Below are 22600 nucleotides of genomic sequence, written 5' to 3'. Positions count from 1 at the left end.
TTTTCTGGAAATATTGATTATTCCACTAAGGTCGAACTTTTCTCCCACCTTATCTACTCTAATTTATAATTTACATAAAACTTACATATTGAGAAGGCACAAGGTTCATGAATCAAATGGCTTTCCCAATTTTTCTTTTCATTTGATAATCATCAAATATCTTTTTTTTTTTACTTTCTTTACCATATAAATTTCGGTTTATGGTGAATATATCTTAAAACATTGATTTTTCATGAATACTTTGTATGAAACACTTTCAGAACTATCGATTTTTCACATTTTTGCTGAAGGCACCAAAGAGCTATCTCGATTATTTTTCAAGTAATGGACGATTTTCGTATAAAAACTAATTATTTTCATGTTTTTATCTAAAAAACAGTCCTCCATAAACAGAGATAATCTTTCTAATGGCGACAAAAGATGAGAATCCGTTTGTGCCTTTCAGAGATATCGGCATTTGAAAACAACCATTTTTAGAAGAAAATCTGATAACTCTGTAATAGGGTGCGGCTTATTTTTCAAAAGTTCTCAAAACCAAAAATTCTACTGAATCCAAATCACATTCAAAGAGAAACCTCAAACCAAAAATATTAACATTGGTGGCGCATGCGTCATGAAGGTGAATTTTCAGTGACCTTCAGTGAAGTAAACATAACTTTGTTATTTTTCAACCGGTTTTAAAACTTTTAGCATCAATACATTCAAAATTAAATTTATGAAAACTTGTAGAACACCAAGTTTGTCTAAATTTGTTAAAAGTAATTTAGATCAAATTTTGCCTCATTGTACTAAAAATATTAACTTTGTTTGACCACAACTTTGTGATTATTCAACCGATTCCAATGTTTTTACATGATTTTGAAGCAAATTCAATTGTTTTCAAATCATTCATACATCTTGTTTTACTGAAAATATTTCTTGGCCAAGTTATTTAGCGAAAACTGCACAAAAACATAATTTTTTGGCGAAAAAGCCATTTTTTCAAATTTTTGCCAGTTAAATATTATCTCTAAAGCTGAAACTGGTTTTCTCATTTTTTAATCCTTTGGGAAGGACTCTGCAACGAGTTTTAAATAATTTCAAAACAAAAATATGTATGCACATGTTTAAAGATATATGCACTATTAAACTCGTAATTAAGGCAAGATGCTTTATAAATTTAAGTTTTACAGAAAAAAAAAACAAAATTTCCGGCGAAAAAACTTAAACAATTCAAAGAAATTCAATTTTTTCATTAAAAAGTCATGTTTTTGGGTAACTAAGGCTAATTTTGATTTTAGAACAATTTGATGTTCTACGAAGTTTTCATAAATTTAATTTTGAAAATGATGGTGGTGATAATGGATAACTCATCATAAATTTGGGTTCGTCGACAAAAGTTGCACCAAATCGGTTGTTCTAAAACATTGTAGAACATTCTGTAAGCCTAAATGCGTCAGCAAAAAAAGATTTTTATTCTGATCTCGTTAACCATGTGGGCCACCTTAATTTCACATCAGTGAAAAAAATGCCTGAAAACTAGGGAAAAATTTTGCCGAAGACACCTGGGTTTATTCTACGACTGGCGTGAGGTGACAATTGTCGGTGTCGTATAGCGAGGTGACAATTGTCACCTCACGCCAGTCGTAGAATAAACCCAACCATATATCTAAAATTGACGGTTTAGGCGCAATCATTTTTGTCTTCTTATATATGGCTTTGAGACCAATGTGCATTGCATTGAACTTACTATATATGTAATGTCCTAATAAAGATAAATAATGATAATAATAATATATGTAATGCAATGATAGATTTTCATGGGATTTTTTAAAATTTGAACAAAAAACTGTTTTTTTTTAATTTTGATGATTGCTGATGATTGAATGATGGAGTCATGAGCCTTAAATGGCTCATGTTCTGTGGTGTCGACATATTTTAAATTCAATCTTCATCTTTTTAAATAGATGACTTTTCAAATTGAAGGTAAATGAATCGCATGACTAACCAAAGTGAGTCCAGATTGAGAAGCTAATAAATCCTTCCCACGACAACCATGAAGATGCAGAGGTAATTCTTGGTCTTCAGTAACAATGGATGTTACATCAACATTCCTTCCCTTCGCCGATGGCAGTTAGGATGTGGCCTGTTATTGACTTCATTACGTTTGGAATTCACTAAATTGTACACTGGAGATGGTAAGCTACTCCCAAGCTCCGTCTGTTGGTTCCTTGTGCATTTTTGATTATTCTGATCAATCACGGAGTAGCAACTACGAATTGTACGGTCATCAATACTCATGCTCATGCTTAAATTTGTATTTTTGAGTTAGCTTGCAACCCATTTAGATAAAAATCCTGACCACGCTCATGAAACGAGGGGCGATCTTGCGCTGGCTGGCGCTACCACACTGTGACTCTCCATCCGAATGATCGTCCATCAGTCACCACACTACTCTTGTTGATCTTCGCGCGCGCTTCGCCCGGTTTAACTCGCGCAACATTCTCAAAAGGCAAAACTCGATCGCAGTCGAGTGAAAGATTTCGTTGCGTGCGGAAGCAAGTAACCTGTTCTCTGCTTGCGGGCTCTTTTTTATTATTTTCTTTGGAGGAGCGTTGTGTTGTTTTTTGTTGGATTCTGAAGCCGTTTCGTTCTGAGGGGTTTTTTGGTTTCCCTGGAATAATTAACTGCGTGAGTAGTGTGGGAAAAGGTGAAGATAATGAATTGTGAAAAGCATTGAGGGAGAGTGCGCTAATATGAAAACAACCGAACGGCAAAAAGGGGCCGAATCGAGAAACCGAATTAAGTGACATGTGATTTTTTGGAAGCAAGAAAATACGACGAAAAGAAGTTCTCAGAATGAACGAAGAATCAGTCGAACCAGTGGAATTTTTCGCACTTGTGAAATACTAAAGGAGCAGAACCAAAAAGTTTGAAAGTGTGTTTGTGTGGTTGTGGATTCGCGAAAAGCAGAATAAAAAAACTTGTTTGAATTAATGAACCAGCAGTACGCGAGTTGAAAGGATTCGAAAAAGGAAAAACCAGTCGTGTCAAAAGCAGCAGTCCTCTCCCGTGCAGTAGCAGCGACGACAGCCTTCAGTTTTGCGCAATCTAATTGGGACATATCATGTGAGCAATTAGTAAAACGTTCTGAGCAACGTGGTTGTCAAAACAGTGATGTTTTTGAATGCTACTGGTGAATGACATTCTGAGATCTCGATGTGATGATGAGATTTCAGTTTGACCATACTTTCGACGACTTTTGAATGGTTCTGAAAGCCTGACATGACATGAAGTTTCAACTGTAAGAAATAAATATAACATTTTTCAAGATTTTATTTTAAATCATTGAAAGCTTAATTTTGAGAAAAGCAAATGAATTCTCGCGAAACATTACTAAAGGACCTATCTAACATTGAGAGGTTCTCTTTGTTTACTTTCTCTTTCATAAATAACTGAGTCACATTAACCTCTTCTGTTGCGTTTTTTGTATGAAACGCTAGTCAAGGGAATTGACTTTCGATCTATAGTGAAAAACTTCCCAAAATCATTAGTATTCCACTGTTATAATCGAAAGAGAACGAGAGAGGAGAGAATCTCTCATTTGTACATAGGTCCTTTAGTAATGTTCCGCGAGAATTGTTAATTGAAAATATTTCAAATAGTGAATATTCAGAAGAGAGCATGTTTCTACAAACATGCGTAATTAGAAGCAATTTAAAACTTTGTAAAATATATTTTTTTTGTTGCAAAATACAATTTGGCTATTTTATCGGAAACGGAAAGTGATTAATAGCTTCAAAATAATTGCATGAAATTCAATGGTTTCATCACAGATCTTTTTTGAAGTAATATGCAAATTTCATATCAATAAGTTAATTATAAGCAGAGATACAAGTATCCAAACTTGATGACCTTGTATGAAAACTGACATTTGAGTACTTTATTCAGCATATACGCAACATCATTTTTCAGGTGGATGCATTTGCATTAAGAATCTGAAAATGTACTGAAATTAGTAAATTCGATTTGAGCTTGTTATTTCAGGACTAATTTTCAGTTATTATTTTCTTTTATAGGGTGTTCCAAAAAGTATGGGCACGGCTTCAATAACAAGAATCATAGTATTTTTTCAGCAAAAAAATAATTTGTTATCTTTATTTTTTATCTTCATGAGTGATAATTTTGTTTGATCATTGACATTTTTGATTTTAGAAAACCAATTTTTATCGGGCTAGCTCAGACCAATACAATACAATTACAAAAATTATTTCTACTCGAATCTTTTCACGTGATGACTTCAAATACATTATATATAAGACTTTTCACATAAATTTTAATTTAAATTTTGTTTTGGGTCTGTTCGAGATTGCTTGATAAAATTGTAAACTTTGACAAAAAAAAAAAAAAAATATCCCATTCAACTTATAACTTATAATGTATTTTCAATAGAAATAACTTATTATATCTCAATACATTATAAGTTATTACAAGGTATAACCTATTATGTATTTTTAATAGATATTAAAATAGCACATTTCAAATTTACCCATGTTAAATGCCTTTACTTTTAGAATAGCAACGTAAATTTTTGATTTATACATTTTTTAACTTAAACATAAGGATTTGTTTCTGGCCATTTTATAATCGACCCTACAGCTGGAATCGGGATTTTTGTTTCTATTCAGTGCTTTTAAAAAATGTTACACCATTTACAAATTCAGAATTACTCGCTTAAAATGCAAAATATACTTATTATGAGTGTAAGAATCAATTGTTCTTCTTCGTTATTGGCCTCACGAGTCAATCAGTCAAATGTATGATGATAAGATTGTTTCTGCAGTAGTCTTGAAAAGGTGAAGTCGTGCTCATACTTTCTGGGACAACTTCGAAGAAAGGGACTTCAAAGAAAGTATTAAATTTGGTTGCTATTAACATATTACGCAATCCCATAGTCATTTACTTTTCGTACAAAGCGAGTTGTCTGATTTTCAGTTCAGAATTCTAAGACCACTTCAATTATTAGCTAAGAGATTCCTTTGCTAAATTCACGATTGCTTTTAAGTATTCGTAGGGGAAGTGATGATAAAATAAAACCTAATGGAAGAAATTTTTAATGGTTCTATCGCACAACATCTAAAGTTGAAATGTTATCTAACACAGCGATACGAATTCAGACTAAGATAGCTAAATTTTCACATACTTGTATCGTCATTAAAAATGATGAATAATAATGGTAATTTCCTTTTTACCTGCACTATTGTCATCATATTATTACGATATTATATTATTACTATGTTCACCTCATTGAACAACCTCAACACTTCCGAAATTAAAATGACATCTTTTTTTAACTTTCGTGCTAGAAGAAGCTTTCAGCGACCTCTAGGAGTTACGCTACAAAAAAGGTGGCACTTTGTGCATTAAGGGTAAATATTATCCATGACTTTGAAACACTAACAAAAATCCATTTTTGAACCGATTTTTTGTTCTTTTAGCAATATATGAAAGCTATGAAACCGGAGAATAGACATTTTTTGTAAGTATGGCCACTCTAGACACAAGGGCACTTTCTTCCAGAACGAACTGGTTCATATCATGTCCAGAAGTTCATACGCGTATTATGTGGTACGACGATTCAAATTTCATGATTTTTTATACTGATTTACTAGAGCACCAATTAGATATGGTCGGAAAATTTCGCAACTGATTCCGGTAGGGTATGATGTGGACATTTTTAGACCAACACCAAAATACTTTATGCTCTCGGAAGTCGAGAAAAATCCCAAATCGAAAAGATTATCGATCGATGGGATTCGAACCCATGTCCCTCAGCTTGGTCTTGCTGAAAAGCTGCGTGTTTACCGCTACGGCTATCTTAACTTCACAAACATAATGTTAATCATTCGACAAGCCATTATTCATGTTTTGAACCTCTAAGTAAAACTACTTTTTATCGCTGACGAATAACAACTTTTGACCGCAAACGCAATTTTGAGACCAATTCAAATATAGCTTCAGTAATTCCTTCAGAAAACCCTCAGCTCTTTTTCCAGACACTCTTGAAGCGAATTCTCCAGAAATTCCTTCGAAGTTTCCTCCAAAGATTGTACCAGAAATTTCTCCAAGATAACTCTACCGTAATCCCTGCAGCAATTTCTCTAGGAATTCCACTAAGGATTTTGCCAGAGATATCTCCTAGAATTCTTCCAGGGAGAACTTTTGATCGTTACTAGATTTTAAAGACCGGTTCCGATAGGGCTCCATGGAATTTCTAAATGTCCTCCAGGAATTCTGTCAGCCCAAGCAACCACAAATTCGAATAAAAGCGCATGTTTTGGCTTAATCAGCGCACTTTTTAAGTAATTAACCGAACTTCACAGTTTACATCAAGTTAGTCAAGTTAGTTAGTTTCGTCAAGTTAGTTGTTTGCCTTCAAGTAGAGAAGAAGTACAATTTAAACTTGTTCTGAGCTTTGTAATTGTTGACAAGTACACGAGTTACTCTTTCGAGAATCAAGTTTCGTTAATATCCATAGTGTTCTCTTAATCAGCGAAAATGTTTCACTGGAACTAGATTTATACTAAAAGTGCTCGACCAGTGAATTACAACAAAATTGTAGCACAATTATATCAAGATTTGTTACAAATAACATTTTTGTTAGAAGCACTTTGAGTTGATGGAGGAAATTATAACAAAATTAAAACAAAATCAGTTATAATAAAAAATGCTGTTTTCAATTGAAACAATTTAATTGTAACACAGTTTGTTATGAAAAATGCGGGAAATTGCTTGTAAGAAATTTTGTTATAATTCAGTTATGGAAAATAACAAAATGAGTTATATTGTTGTTTGATTTGAAACATAATGAGTGACACTTTTGTTTATATTATAACAATATGTTATTTAAATTTTGTTTAGTGCAGGGGAAATAATATTATTATTTTTGTTATTTTAACTACTAACCAGCCAAAGTTATAACATATTTTGTTAGAAAAAACGTGCTAACCGAGTAACAAATTCTGTTGTAATGTACTGGTCGGGTTCTGTTGTAATGCACTGGTCGGGTGATCTTTGGCGCTTACTGTTTAAGTACAATTCGAACTGTTGTTTGCTTAGAAGGTGTTCCTCTAGAGATTCGTCCAAAGATTATTGCAGGGATTTCTACATTCTTGGGTTTATCCAGGATTCCTTCAGGGATCTTAAAGAATTACTCCTGTTATTTCTCAAGTGATTTCTGTAGAAATTCCATTAAGCATACTTGCAGAAATTTTCCCAAATAGACCTATCGAGATTCCTCCATGAATTATTCTGGAGATTTCTTCAGGGATTCTTCCAGAGATTTCACCAGGAATTTCTCCAGAGGTACCGCAAGTATTTAAAAAAAATCAATTTGGAACAGGGAAAAACTCTTGGAAGTGAAGAAAGAACCTTTCAAACTTCTTCTCCCAGAGAACGAAAATGCCTGTATTTTCAACTATTTAAAATAAGAGCACACTTCCAGTGAGAAATAATTCTCTTTTAAGGAAGTGTAGTTAAATATGTGATTTATGTCTTGCGCAGCCGGAAAGTTTTGTTTTGCCCGAAGTTTCGACACTTTGTTTTAGGCTTTTTATCAATGGTAAACTAAAAAAGAATTGACTTATTTTTCACAACATAAAACACCCAACAAAGTCGATTTACACCTACACTGTCTACCGCTTTTTATTGCCATTATGCTTAAGGGGGGGCCTTTTGTATTCCTACACTTAGACAAATAGACTATCGACATACAAAGAAACCCCCTATGAAAATTTGCCAAAAGAAATTGGGTTGAGATTCATAAATTTGCCTTATGAAATCAAAATTTCAAAACAAAAAATATTCAAGCAGCAACCTGGAATCGATCCATGAATCTTGCGATTGATAGGCCCGTGCGTAAGCCACGCGCCTATCGACGCCTTGACGTTGGGTGCTAAACGATACATAAAACGTTCGTATTGCAATAATCATTCCATCTTTCATAAGACAAAATGTATGAATTTCGATAGTCCAATTCGCTGCGTTTATAAATATTGCATATGTTAACATTGATTACTCGGGACATGTGTGATGAGACATACAATAATATTCATTTGATGTGGGTGAACGGATTTAGGACACTTTTTAAATTATTAACAATGACATGCACTAAACTGATTTACGAGGCTCTAACTGTTAACTACGAATGACTGTGCTACTATGCTGTATGTTATTGGCTTTTTTTTGCTAGCTTTCCGTTTTAAATTCCCTAGTCTGCGAAAGCCATAAATCACAGTTGAAATTCGTCCAGTAGAGTATCCTAAATTAGAAAAATTACCAAAAAAAATATCAATGAATGACTGTAGTAGCTAAGAAGCAGTTTGAAGTTGAGATCGTTGCTTTGATGTTGATGATGTTGATGAATTCTTCCAGGGATTCTACAAGAAATTACTTCAAGATTTTCCTTCAAAAGTGTTTCCTGGAATTAGAGTTACTGTGCACGTGCTGTAGCCTTAGGTGCAGGAGTCTCACTGCTTGCGAGCGCACGGGAGCGCTGTACATTGTGAGACCTTTTTTGGTGCGCCTCATTTTTCTTGAAATGTGTCTCACTGCGGTCTCATGCGCTCCATCACATGTGCTGTTTAAAATTCAGCGCAATAATTGAAGTGATTACAAAAGTTTTCAATGGGGTTCGAAATTGTAACTCTTGGATCGCGAGTCTTCAACCATATCATGTAGACCATCTAGACACCTGTATAATGAAGCGAAAATAGTTGTAGATGCTCTTCGTTACTAAGTAGTTGTTTCACAACTTGGATACCGATGGTGAGCCGTAGCGCCGAACAGCGCATGAGACGAGTCTCCCCGGGAGCACATCACCTAGCGCGCGCTTTTAGAATTTTCGTGAGCCTCCAGGAAGCGCAGCACACTAGGATTCCGATGAGCTGAGAGACGGTTTGGTTGGAGGCTCGTCAGTACATTTATGTGCTCCTGAGAAATAGGTAACCCTACCTGGAATATCTCCAAGAATATAGCTCTACATGTATCAGCCCAAAGATTTTTCCAAGTAATCCTCCAAAAGTTCCCTGAGATTCCCTCATGAATTCCTCCAAGGATTTAATCAGAAGTGGTTTTCTAAAACTTGGTTTTCATTGAAGTTTTCACTTCAATTGACTTCCATGTCAACTCGAACATTCTAATTTATACACTTAATATCGCCCGTGCGTGATACAAAACGATTGAAGTTTGTTTTTCATCCGTAATATCCCAAGTAACAATTCCACATCAATTTGGCATTCGTGTGGATTTATTAATGTTTTATGACAGTTACGTGAATGCTATGATAGCTAGAGGCGACATTCAACGTTAATATAAAAGTATATTTTGTAAGTCAGCTCTTAGTTGTTTTCAAAACCTTCTAGAGACAAACCATAAAGTTATAATTTTGTGGCAACAAAACCAGCTTTATTGGAGCATATAATACCTATTTAAACTGCTTGTGACGGTTATGATGAAAGATTGATATAATACACCTTGTTGTCATAAAAGCTGCTTTTAAACCGATTGATTTGAACTTCAATCTTGATAACTTACCTTATATACTTTTTAAATCAGTATTTGGGTTCTTCAGATGCATTGTAAATGCATTGCGTTGCATTACGAACACTTATTCCTGGCGTAAAGACGACAAAATAATGTTCGTTTTCATTGTTTTTGCGCATTTTATTCCTAATAGCATACCCAAACTGCAAACTTTGTTGGATGCTGCTTGGTAACCATAAAAAGCGAAAAAAAAAACTGAATTATCTTCAATCAGCATTTTTTAAGGCACTTTCACATCCTGATGCCGAATCATAACAGTGTGGCCTTATTCGTGTATTTATGATGACAAAACAGCATTTGTTGATGACAATCTATCAATTATGGTTCCGCCATATTAATTTCACTACAATTGTCACAATTAGGGGGAGATCCCCCAGTACCGGACAGCACCCAATACCGGACAAAGTCGAAACATTGAGAAATCATGGTCCAATCAAGATGGTGTATTAGTAGTAAAGGAAGCTATTATGGAGACTAATGTTTGCGTAGAATAACACATCCTTGAAATATGCATGCCTTTTTGAAAAAGTACAAAAGATTGAAAATTTCAAAAAAATTGACGTATTGCCTTAATTTTGAGCCTATTTAGTAATTATTTTGAAAATGAAAAAATATTTTCGATCACGCAAGCATATTCGAACATAATCCTAATTTGATAGTATGAATGAATTTTGTACCATAATTGGACTAAATATGGACAAATTACAATTTTGTTTAAGCACCTCCTGTCCCCCAGTTTCGGACAGCCTGATTTGTTATATGATATCTTTGTAATTATTTCACGATTGTCTCAAAATACATTCATTTTTCATGGATTGCGTTGATCATGGTATCAAACATGCAATAAAATTGAGAAAAATTAACATTCAGAACAACATCGTAAAATGTGATATTTTTCATCACATAAGAAAGAGGTTTTTGATGGACATCTTGCAAACTATGAAATAATCAAATTGTTCTTGTAAATGTTGCAAATGCATTGAATTGCCAATTATATGCTATTTCTAAAGTAAACACATTCAATGAGGTTCAAATTTACAGAATTCGAGGCATTTCCAGATTGTGTCCGGTATTGGGTGCCACCTTTCAAGATCGATCAATTTGGTACTGAAATACATCATCAAAATGCAATGTCGAAATTCATACTTATATTTTCAAATTTATTTTTGTACACTATAAAAATGATAATATTTATCATAAATGGGTAACACGAGCACATAAAACCAATATTTTTCGAATTATGAATTTAGTGGCTTAAGTGTCCGGTACTGGGGGATCTCCCCCTACACTTTTTTAAATCATATTATCTCCATGAATTCGCTAATAAGATGCTTTGGTGTGATGATTAAACTGACTGAATGTAATTTAAAGCACAATTACTGCCCAATCAAACCAAGAAATGACGAACTCTTCACCTGGCGGTTTATTTTAGCAAATGCTAAATAAGTAAAAATATGTCACTTTCAAAGGGGACACATGCAAATTTACTTCTTTCTCAACACATTTCACAGTAAATCTCACTCGGCACTAAAGATTTAAGCACTATATCAAAGTAAATCACTTCAGAAATTTAACAAGCTCTACGAAACAAATTATTACAGACGTGTTTTCAATCTTATTTTGTTTTGTTTACGTTGGAATAATTCCGGCAAGATCGACGTTATGATAAAAACATTTTCGAGATAAAGCAACATTCATCTAGAACAGGTTGCCTCAAAATAGCTACCATTAATGCTATTTTGCTTTATTTGTGTGACAAAAATATACACTTCATAGCCTGCTACATCAACATTTCCTCCCCCTATCCCAAGTTACGGTAAAGATGGGCGTGGCCTGGAATAGTGATATTCATGCTTTTAGTATAATTGTTTATGATTTGAACAAGGTATACTCCCCTGCCTTGTTCCTGAAAGTAGTCAGGATGAGATTATTAAAAAGAAACATGAATGTTGCTAGTATCCAATCTACGAAGTATACCGTAACTACGTTAACGCTAACGCTTACGCTAAAAATATACACTTCATAGCCTCTTTTAGAGTGGGCCAACAAGTCACGTTCTAATCCACAAGACGTTTTGGGGATGGGATGAAGGCAACAGTGCCTTGACCGTGGTTTTATGGGCGTTTATTTATAGCACCCTGGTAGGAATTCGTAAAACTAAAATTGTTACATGGGATGCTTGGTGTTTAGTTTACCACCTCATTTCATTTGTCCACCTATATCGTGTCGTAGAGGTGTCTTCCTAGTACTAACGTCCGCTGATATTAAGCAAAACAATGCTGAAAGTGTCTGAATTGGATTCCTGGACGGTCTACAATCTTTTCATAATGATTTTTTTCATGATTTTTCTGATTTTTGTGGGTAAAAGAAAGCTCTCAGTTAATCACTATGCTGAGAATCAAGTTCTGTCCCAAAAGAAACGCATTGCTAATAAATTATCAATGATACCCAAAGAAGACAAGGATTATTATACCCCGAGAATTGAAGCACTTTCGTAATCTTTTCATTACATGATTCTCCCGTGGCGTTACGTCCTGACTGGGGCAGAGCCTACTTGTCAACAGTATTGCTTGAGCAATTTCACAATAAAGAGCTTTCGTTGAAAATTGACCACTTTTATTTTGTTTATGTTCTGTTGAAATTTGGGAATGAACGGGAAAGAAAACGACTAAAGGACAGTAGGTGAAAAGTAACATTTTTTTAAGATGAGATAGGTAATTTATCACTAATGTAATTTTTTGGATCTTTTGTCAGTTTCTCCTGTAAACTATTTGTGTCCGATAAAGGTCTAATTTTACCCTATTAAAGTTGTATCGCTGAGCACCCGAAATTTCAAGAAAATTTAAAATCATAATAATTTTAGAACACCGGGCTTTGAACTCATCTCCAACATGATCTTGTGCGTTTACCTCTACGCTACGACGAAGTTTACATGGGAGAAATGCAATGATTTTAATCTGGTTGGAACATTACTCCAGAAATAATAAGATGATGAAGATTCAAAGATTCGCATTTCTATCTATTCTGGATGCTTATTTTTTATCTACACCAGAGATTATAAACGCAACACACTGTCGTATAATTGATTTGTTAAAGTCAATCCAGAATCAATTTGTTGAAGCTAATCCAGAATCATTGGAATTTCTTGCGTTTGATGTTACAGTTAACTCTCCCTTACTCCATATTCCGTATCTCGATATCGAGTTAGAGAACCATAGTAAAAGTTAGTTTTCATGGCTAACTCGATGGTCCCTTGGAACGCATTTGCACTGCTTTTGTGTTCTGTAACTCGATACCTCCCTAACTCGATGGTCCCTTCAATATCGAGTAAGGGAGAGATGACTGTATTTTTTAACATAGATCTCCAAAAATGTTTCGACTTTTTTCATAGATTTTTTTTAAGCACTCACTTCATAATCCTTGTTGAATTTTTGACCTTTTTGAAAGTGGCAGATCTCAGTTAGCTTGATTTCTGAAAGTTATCTTGAAGCAAGGCAAAAAAAGAATAAGTGTTAAACAATATGGTTTTCTAATCTTTTTTCTGTTGTGCTTTAGTAGCAAGTGTGATGCATGGAGAGTATCGTACAGTAGAACAAATGCTCACAATCGTGAAATATTTTCAGTTGTATATTTAAACGTGTTTGTATCGGTATGGCGATTTTGGATGAAAACTTGTAATTTGCTACGGCAGACAATTCCAATTTTTCATTTGTTAGGTAACTTTAAAAAAAATCATATTTTGAAAATGTTATATTGTTGGTAGTCACTATGTTAAAGATTGTAAATGATGAATAACTTTGTCAAATTGAAAAGGCTTCTTCAAAGCAAACGGAGAAACAAGTTTTTCTATAAAAAAACATTTTGAAGTCAACGAAAAGACGCAGACAAAACCTTGCGGAGATTGAACTATATTGTGTCGTTAGTTAATATTTAGTTTTTGTAACATTTGAGTCAAGTTTTTTATTTCTGTAATTCATTGTTTAGTTATTGTAACATTTGAGATTATTACATTGAAACAGACCTAAGTGTAATATAAATATGATCATATTTCAGCGAGTGGCTGAATTCTTAAGATCACCTTATATTATAATTTAAAGACATACTTTGAGTTGAATCACATTCACATTAGATAGTGGCAGTTATACACCTGTCAAACATATCCATTATGTCTATTACTATGATCCTACCGAACAGCCCTAATCCGCCTCCAGTCAAGTAGCTTATTCTTGTGACAATAATAACACCATAAGCAAGGCAATTATAAACGCGCCGAAAAGCGAAAATCATTACCGCCGCCTGACAAACGAATTACCCAATAATAGACTAATTACACACCAATTAAGAGCAGCACCCATCGAGGAGGAGTCTCGATGGATGATGATTGTGGAACCAATCGCAAAACGGCAAACATTTGAACACTGGGAATTCGAGCGGATGCCAACCCTCAACTTGATTTGCGTATAGTCACGCTAGGAAGCCGTACCTGGGAGAAAAAAACCACACTTGGCCGGCCCTCACTTTTAATGCCAATAAACGCTGCTACTTGACTGACAGATTGCGATCTGACAGGATCTTAACTTCTTGAGCACGCACAAAGATAGATCGGTGTCCTCTTGTTGATTCCGCCTGTCATCTACCGTCTGGTTGAATTGTTTTACCTCTCTGATGACTACAGAATGTTCATGCATGCGATTTTCATAAATCGATTCTCTCTCAATGGTTTACTCTGATAGTATTCGAAGATCTTCTTCTATTTTTTTTTCTTCTTTATGGAGTTATGTCCTAACTGGAACAGACCCTAATTCTTAGTTTTGTGTGCTTATGAGCACTGTCACAGTTATTGACTCAGAGCTTTCTTTGCTAATTGACTTCTCGGAACTTCCGAAGTCGTCACTGCAATCTCGAGAATGGGATTTAATCCCAGGTCCTTGGCGTGAGAGGCGTGTGTTCTAACCACAACACCAGACCCATTTCCTTGTTGCTAATCTCTATTCTTGGAATATTTTGTATTATAAGGAAATATCTAAAAGTTTTCATCAATAAATTAAATAATGTTTTTGTAACCCGACTCTCCCGCCATCAATATTTTGCTTTCCATAGTGTTTTCCTCTTCCTAGACCGCTAATCGCATATTTTTCAAAAGCACATTTTTTCATGTCGAAATTCAACAATAAAATAACTATTTTCATCAACAATCTACCGTGTGCTTCCTGATGCACGCGTGCAACACACCTGCCTCTTGTTTTGCTTAGCTACACCTAAAACATAAATAAGCTTGATAAACAATTCCCGTACTGCGTCATCTATTTGGAGAAGGAATTACTTCTATATCGAAACCGTTTCGCTCTGCATGTGCTGAACAAATGTTTTCCTAGCATTTTACAGAATATTAGCCATAGTAGTTTTAAAATTCAAATGATGATTGGTAATCAAGTGTATCATTTGGTTCGTTTCGAAATGTTGAAACTTACCGGAGTAAGGACAGTTTCTGATCGTCGCAATTACAGCTGAATTGACTTATTTACCTTGAATCCAATTGACTCGCAACTGATCCTTCATAGCAGTCGGTTTAACGATCAGACTAAAAACTCGAATACACAGCAAGTGAAAGGTGAGTTCATTTGCCGCGCACTGCACACGTATACAACGGTCTACAGAACTTAGCAAAATAGATCTTAAGTGTTGATGTTTTTTATTTCATGTACATACAAACTCTGCTACACCGACTGCCACTCAAGTATCTAAAAGTTCTCCGTTCTTTGGCCTTAAAGAGGATGAAAAGCTATCGCTACTGATGAAATCCATTCAATATAAGTCAGAATAATTGGGAATCGTGCTCGTTCGGTGACTGACTGAATTGGTATGGAATTCGTCTACTGCTACCTTATAGACTGCTCGCAAGTGAATCAATAAATTCGCATGAAATCAACCGCACATTCACACGCAAAGCCCCCAAGTGAACCCCAATCAGTGACTCCAAATTCCTCTCCAATTTCCCAAGTGCGAAGAATTCCTTTCTGAGTCATCAGCTGCTATCGTTTCCCCCCATACAGATCTTCACAACCTGGATAGCTAACGAACGTCACCAGTTCCGGAAATACATGTGGCATATTCGGATTTGAATATCCCCCACATCAACGAGTGAGTGAATGAGCAAAAACCAGAAACAAAGTGAGGCAACAAAATTCTTATACATTTAGCTGGAGATCAAGTTGATTAATCCTGAACAACCACGCGTTGTCGCCGTCTGTCGGCCAACAACAGCAGCAACAATAATACACGGCTTGCAGGCCGCAAAACTGAAAGTGAAACGTCTACGCAACCTTTAGGCTCTTAGGAAGCCAGTAGTGGTCGTCGGGAAGTGGTGTGAGTGAACCGAAGCTCGCCTTAAACCGGTACCAGGTGGAGTTTGTTTCTTTCGTTTCGGTACTGTGGCGGCATTCTAAGTGCACCCGGGCTGTTGTGTCTTGACGAGGCTTTTGTGGTCAGTGTCAGACGGTTAAGACTCCGTGTGCTGCTATTTGCAACAGTTCGCGATCTTGTTGTGTCCGGTAAAAAGTTTACCGTTTAAAAACGCGCGTCTATTTGGCCCCAACAGCGGCAAGTACGAAACTGCAACCCCCCCACAGGCGGCAGGAGAGAGGACTGAGGAGAAATAAATTTGCGCCCAAGGTAAGTGTGAGTTGCTAAGTAAATGGTTCGAAAAGCACTAACAGAGTGTTTACTGGCAGTTGATGTGTGTTTCTTTCCGAAAGTTCTTGAGATGGAGAACTGCGGATTTTAGATACATTTTGTTACGGTTGCTAACACGAGTTGTCGATTGCTACTGAGGAATCAAGCACCTTGGGTGGGAATTTTCGATGGTTTGAATTGATTCAACGCTACATCACCATAAAACAATCTTAATCGCTTTTTTGACGTAACGTCCAAACTGGGACGGAGCCTTTTATTCAGCAAAGTTTTCTTGAACCTTTCCACAGTTATTAAGTCAATATTATTCTTTGTCAATTGATAATTTTGGCACTCGCATATCGTGTGACAAGCGAAGGTACCTACTTCAGAAGAACAACGGCAATGGCTTCAGAAGAACAAATCATTTTAGAGATTTATCTGAAAGTTTCTCCATCGATTTCTTACGGGATGTTTGTAAGAATTCCTCTAGAATTTTCTCTTTTTGCTTCTCTTCGTCAGCAGTCCAGTAATTTTTACTGATGAATTTCCTGTTCCGAAAATTACACCAGAGATTTCTCTGGTTTTCGTCCAATACTTCCTACAAGGATTTCGTCTGTAAATTCTTCCACCGATATCTCACGTTGTCACTCCAGGAAATTATCGGTAGGTTTCCAGAGCTTTTATTCTTGTATCCTCACGGGATTTTACAAGAAAACGGTTTAGGGATTTTTTAGGAATTCGTTCAAGAAACCCTTCTGGAGCTACTACACAGATTTGTTCAGTAATTCGTCAATCCATTACAAAAAGATTCCTTCCCTATGGAATTGGTCCTGAGATTCTTTCAAATAATTATGCCGAAAAATTCTTCAAGCACTTTTCAAAGAATTCTTCCACTAATTTCTTAAGAACCCAGAAGTTTCTGCAGAGATTTTTGAAAGAGTTATCTCCTGCAAGAGTATATATCAAGAAATCTCAGGGAAAAAATACAAAAAAAATTCTAGAATAATCCGAAGGATTTTCTGAAATCGTTTCTGAAAGATTTTTTTCGGAACCTCTGGAGAATTTTCCGGAAGTAACCTTAAAACAATTTCCTGCTAAATTCTTGAAGGTAGTATAACAAAATGAACAAAACATATTGAAGGAAATCCGTAAAAGAATCAATGGATGAACTCCAGAATAAATCTTCAAAGTGTGAATCTTTAAGCTAATGCCCTAGTTAATAAGCGAAGAATTTCCAGGAGAAACCCATTCTTAGAAGTACCCTCATCATATATCTAGACAGATTCTGTGGAGAATCGGGTGCCAAAATTCCTATTTTTCACATTCAGTTGTTACAGGTTCTGAGATCCTTCAAGTTTGTTGCGTAAATATTTTATCACAGTATTCGAATTTCCTGGGATGAATTCACGAAGAAACTTTTAGAGATATCCCTGTTGAATTCAAGAACTTATCAGTGAAACGCCAATTATATGGGTATCAAACTTCAGGAGGCTAATCCTCCTTTGAGGGGTATCATTCAAGTTGACTTTAGAATGATGATTTCATAATATGTGCCACTGTTTGCCACCAGCAATTATTTGTGCACCATAGAAAATATGGCTATCAATCTTCTGTTAATTATCGAAGAAGTATATTTCTGGTCTCTAAGATGTACCTGAAGGATAAGTGGAACTTGATTTCTGCTCCATAAGGGGTTGTCAGAAGATTTGACCCCGGAGTGATCATTTTGAAAAAGGTTCCCCTTGCTCACTAGACGAGTTGATCCTACCACACATTTCCAACAAGTTTGTTGAAGATTTTTTCCTGGAAATATTAAGAACATTCCCCTAATTCCATTATCAAGAATTCCGCCAAAAATCAGAATATGGTCATTTATTAGATGCGCATTCAAACCTGTACATCAGGTTGTTGTTGTTGTTTGTGAGGGACTTTAACCCGAAGGTCATTCGTCCCTAAACGTATGTACATCAGGTTACTTGCTATACTTGCTCATCAGAAGAGCTGTCGTCTTAGAAATGATCCTATCGTGGTCTGATGTACCTAGGAGTAATCAGACAACTTCGAACTGTCATGTCTGGCCAGGCGTTTGCTAAATTATTCCTCCAGAGATTCTCCCTGGAATGATCGAAACATTCTTCTAGCCACTTTTTTTTCAAATACATCGCTTGATGTTAGAATCCTGAATTGGAATTTTTCTACAATCCCCTAAAGAAATTCTTCTAGCATTTTACAAAAAAAAAACTCTTTGTGTATTTCTAGAAAATTTCCAGAACTGCTAAACTTGTTCCTGCCAGAATCAATGTAGGAGATTCTGGCAGGAACACGTTCAGCAGTTCTGGAAATTTCGTCAAAAATATCTAAGGTGTCGAGATGTTTCTATACCTACGTTACCTATACCTCTAGGGATTCTTCCATTTTATAGAGATAAATGGTTGCTTAAAAATTTCTGAAAGATGTTCGAATAGATTATTCCTATTAGATTTATCGACATGAAAAATTGAGAGAATCCTAGATAATTGCTAGCAGTGTTGCTCAGACTCATTTCCCCGAAAATAACATTTTCCGAACTACGAAGCCACGAACTACTACAACCATGCTTTATCCTCCTAAGATAGAATAGCAGATGGTTAAGCATGGGGATGGTACACAAATTATGTCACGCTAAATTTCAACTTTTTTGACCCCCCCCCTTTGTCACATTTTTTGTATGAGTCCTCCGAAATTTTTGTAAGACTTGTCACGCTTGGCTTGACCCCCTCCCCCCCCCCTCGGAGCGTGACGTAATTTGTGCACGACCCCTTGAGTACTGCACACAAAATCGATCAATTTTGATCCCAGAGAGCCACAATTCAAGTTTCGGTGAAATGAAATGAGTGAGTGAGTGAGTGCGAATCATTTCACCGAAACTTGAATTGCGGCCCACCGAGGTCGAAACTGTCGGGTCCCATGTGCAACACTCAAGCCCAACCACCTCCCCCTCCATCTCAGGAATACAACGCACAGTTATAACAGTTCATGGCTTCACAATTCGAATTTCGGGGAAATGAGACTGGTCAACACTGATTACTAGCCGGATCACTGATAGACTTGTTGCAGGAATATCTGTTTTATTTTTTCAAATATTTCTTAAGAAATATATCAGAAATTCCTGCAGAAATTCTTCCAAGGACTCTTGATTTTTTTTTCATGGATTCCTTTAGAAATAAACATACAGGAACTCTTCCATGAATGACGTTTTAAATTTCTACAGGTTTTTGTTCAAAGATTTTAAATGAGTTGCTTCGAAAAATACATAAATATATTGACCCTAAATTCAATACAGATATTTGTAATATTGCAATTGTATTCCCACCAGAAATTCTATAATAAATCTCTCTGAAATCTTCACATAATTTCAACAAGTGTAGTAGGAGTTATGTGAAGTATCTAATTAAATTAACACTAAAGGTTTAAACAATAACAGCATACTTTTAGTGCACCGCAATATGCTTTAAACTTAAAAGCCATCCACAGTGAGATGATTGAGATGATTAAAAATAAAGATTCATGTATATGGTGTGCATCGATCCGCTATCGCGATAAACATTGAATAACAATAGTCAAATGTTTATTTTGTAGAGTCAGCCGTTATAATATGCCCCTTTAAAAAAATATAAATATGTCTGTTAAAAGCAATATTTCTAATGAAAAAAAAAACGCATCGTTTGGCTCATTATCTTACAAGTTGTTTAAAAAATGCAAGTTTTTTTTCTCAAATTCTACTTGATAAACCAAAAACAACATCTTTTTACAATAATATAAATCGCGCACTTTAAAAAATAGCCTGGGCAATATGCCCCAAAACAAATGGATAGTATGCCCCGTAACAGATGGACAACAATACAACATATAGGGGTTATATGCCATAATTTTTATCACTATACTGTCAGCTGTCTATGCACGCTAAAAAACTGCTACGGAGATGGCTCGGGAATAGATGGCTTCAAGAGTGGCATATCGTCGTACTGCTCAGAAATGAGAGGTTGGATAAGGTATATCCTGGTGAATTTCCACTTTCTTATTATTCTAACTAATGATACTCCTTCATTAGTTCCAGCATCGACGTTTCACCTTTGATGTTGTTGCATTTTACTCATAAAAATGCTTAAATAAACTGCGTGAAAAATTACATCGAAATCCGATTTTTGATACTTTTTCATTAGCTGTTATTCTGCGCGTTATAGCTGTCCAATTTTCATAGTGAGACATGAATAGTAAGGATTCCCAGTCTTTTTTAATTTTATATTTAATTTGGTTCTTTAAATACCGAAGAGTGGCGTATTGCCCGAGTGGGGCGTATAACACCGAGTTACCCTAGTAGACACAGTTTTGTAAAACAATATTGCGTAACTCTTAAACATTCGTTCTGCAGAATTTGGCAGAAGTTTTTTCATGATAATTTTGTCAAGATATAGTTCTTCGTGAAACTTTGTTAAACAGTAAATGTGAGTTTTAATGCAAAAAATGTTCGTATCATTACAACTACTACAAGCGTATCTGGTTGAGAGATCAACTGTTGATTCATTTCCGAATGGCCGAATAAATATTTGATTGAATGAATAGTTGGTCGAACAGATAATTGGCCGAATGAATTTGCCTTCCTAGTATTGCCTTTTTTTCGATATATTATAAAAAAATGCCAATATACTTGGTGTTCTATGATCACTTACACAGATAGTTTTCTTTGCCAAATGATCACTTTTTCATTTGTATATCGTTTGGCAAGCACAACATTTTGGGAAATTGAGATTTTTCCAGATAATTTCAGTTTGTACTCTCCGAATCAACTACGAATCAAACTGCTCTCTAACTGCTTCTAACGTAGTCGGCGTTCAGTCCACTATCAGCCGGCGTTAATTCAGAGTAGATTAAGTTAAAAACATGAAAAAAACGGATTATTCTGTCATGAGATGTCAAATTTGGTGCAAAATTTGATGAATGTTGTAAACTGCGAAAAAAATGTAACAAGTTTACTTTGGATGATCAATAAAAATCGATAAAAAATATGCTGTCAGACTAATCCCAGACAACCAGAAATCGCATGAAAGTTCATGTTACAACTCGTTTATTCATACTAATTGCATCAAACTCGCAAAACACAGTTGATAAACTCGTCAGATTGATAAGCTTCCTCGCATAAAACACTTCGTTTCTGAGTTCATTTGTACATTTTGTTTCGTCCCGTACACTCGTACAAAGTAAGTCGAATCAATTCGTAGCAGCTGTCAAATCGACATTTGTTATCATAAGTTAAGTCGCATAAGATCACAGGTTAGTTCAGTGGAATATTTATACACTCGCATTGTATGTTATTATTCATCACATAATATATGCACGCATATCGCCTCCACTTTTGTACGTAGAAAGCCTTTTCGCGACATCTTATGAGTGAAATGATGCACATACAAAGCCTCCAGGTGATTTCGTTATACGTACATTTTGGTTGTCTGGGATTGCACTTAGTCCAATTGTACAAAATGAAGCAAATTCATCTATTCTCAAATTTATTTACATGATTCTTAAAGTGCTTAAAGTCATCATGACAGAATATATAAATATCAAATCAGCACTGAAAGCCAATTTTCACACAAAATGCTTAACTTTGATATGCTACAACTTTGTTTCCCCATGAGTGATCGACATAAAATTTGGACAGAGAACTTAAATTATGCTCAATAATTGAATTTGGTGAATTCTACTCAACATAATAGTACCAATTGTTAAAAAATACATTCCTTATAATAATAAAATTGAGCTGTAAAATTTAATGTGGATCACTCATATGAAATCAAACTTGTAGGATGTCGAAGTTGAACATTTTGCATGTAAATCGGCTTTCACTATTATTGTTTTGAACACAACTGTATATTAGTGTGGGACGAAATTTAGATTCTCGCTCCAGTTCATTTTTTGGATTGAATTTAGGCCCCATAACAACTGTGCAAAATTTTAGCTCGATCGGAGAAACTATATTTTAGCACCAGCCTTTCAAAGTTTGTATAGGATCTACTATGAGAAAACTTACTTTTGCAAAGAAAAATCGCCAGAGGTCGTCCATTAACCTCTATAAAAATGCTGAACCCATACCTCGATAGGTATTTTTATGATGCAGAATATTGCCGAAGACCGCGAAACAATCCGAAGCCTTCCCACATCTTTACTCTTCCACAATACAGTTGTTGTGGAAGCGATGTAGGTACGATAGGCAAACAGTTTCAACACTAAATAAATCGCACTCGCTCGCTCCGCGTGTGTAGGAACAAGAGATGGATGGATATTGGTTATGAAAGGGGTCCGCGTGGTCTGT

General features: G+C 35.5%; 1 protein-coding gene across 3 annotated transcripts in view; it reads left to right on the top strand.

Moving 5' to 3' along the window:
• The first annotated feature begins 2495 nt into the window (after positions 1–2495).
• The window catches only part of LOC5564265, a 203874-nt gene continuing 183769 nt past the window's right edge, over positions 2496–22600 (top strand). For 2 of the 3 annotated variants that reach the window (XM_021852402.1, XM_021852404.1), the window contains exons 1-2: positions 2496–2670; positions 15636–16254. The gene's annotated coding sequence lies outside the window, so the exon portion shown is untranslated. Of the gene's footprint in view, positions 2690–15635; positions 16255–22600 lie in introns of all 3 variants that reach the window. The other variant, XM_021852399.1, reaches the window with a different exon arrangement.

This window comes from Aedes aegypti, chromosome 3 (assembly GCF_002204515.2).
Source record: "Aedes aegypti strain LVP_AGWG chromosome 3, AaegL5.0 Primary Assembly, whole genome shotgun sequence".
Taxonomy (NCBI): domain Eukaryota; kingdom Metazoa; phylum Arthropoda; class Insecta; order Diptera; family Culicidae; genus Aedes; species Aedes aegypti.
The sequence above is the reverse complement of the archived record's forward strand: the minus strand, read 5'-3'. Positions and strand labels throughout refer to the sequence as shown.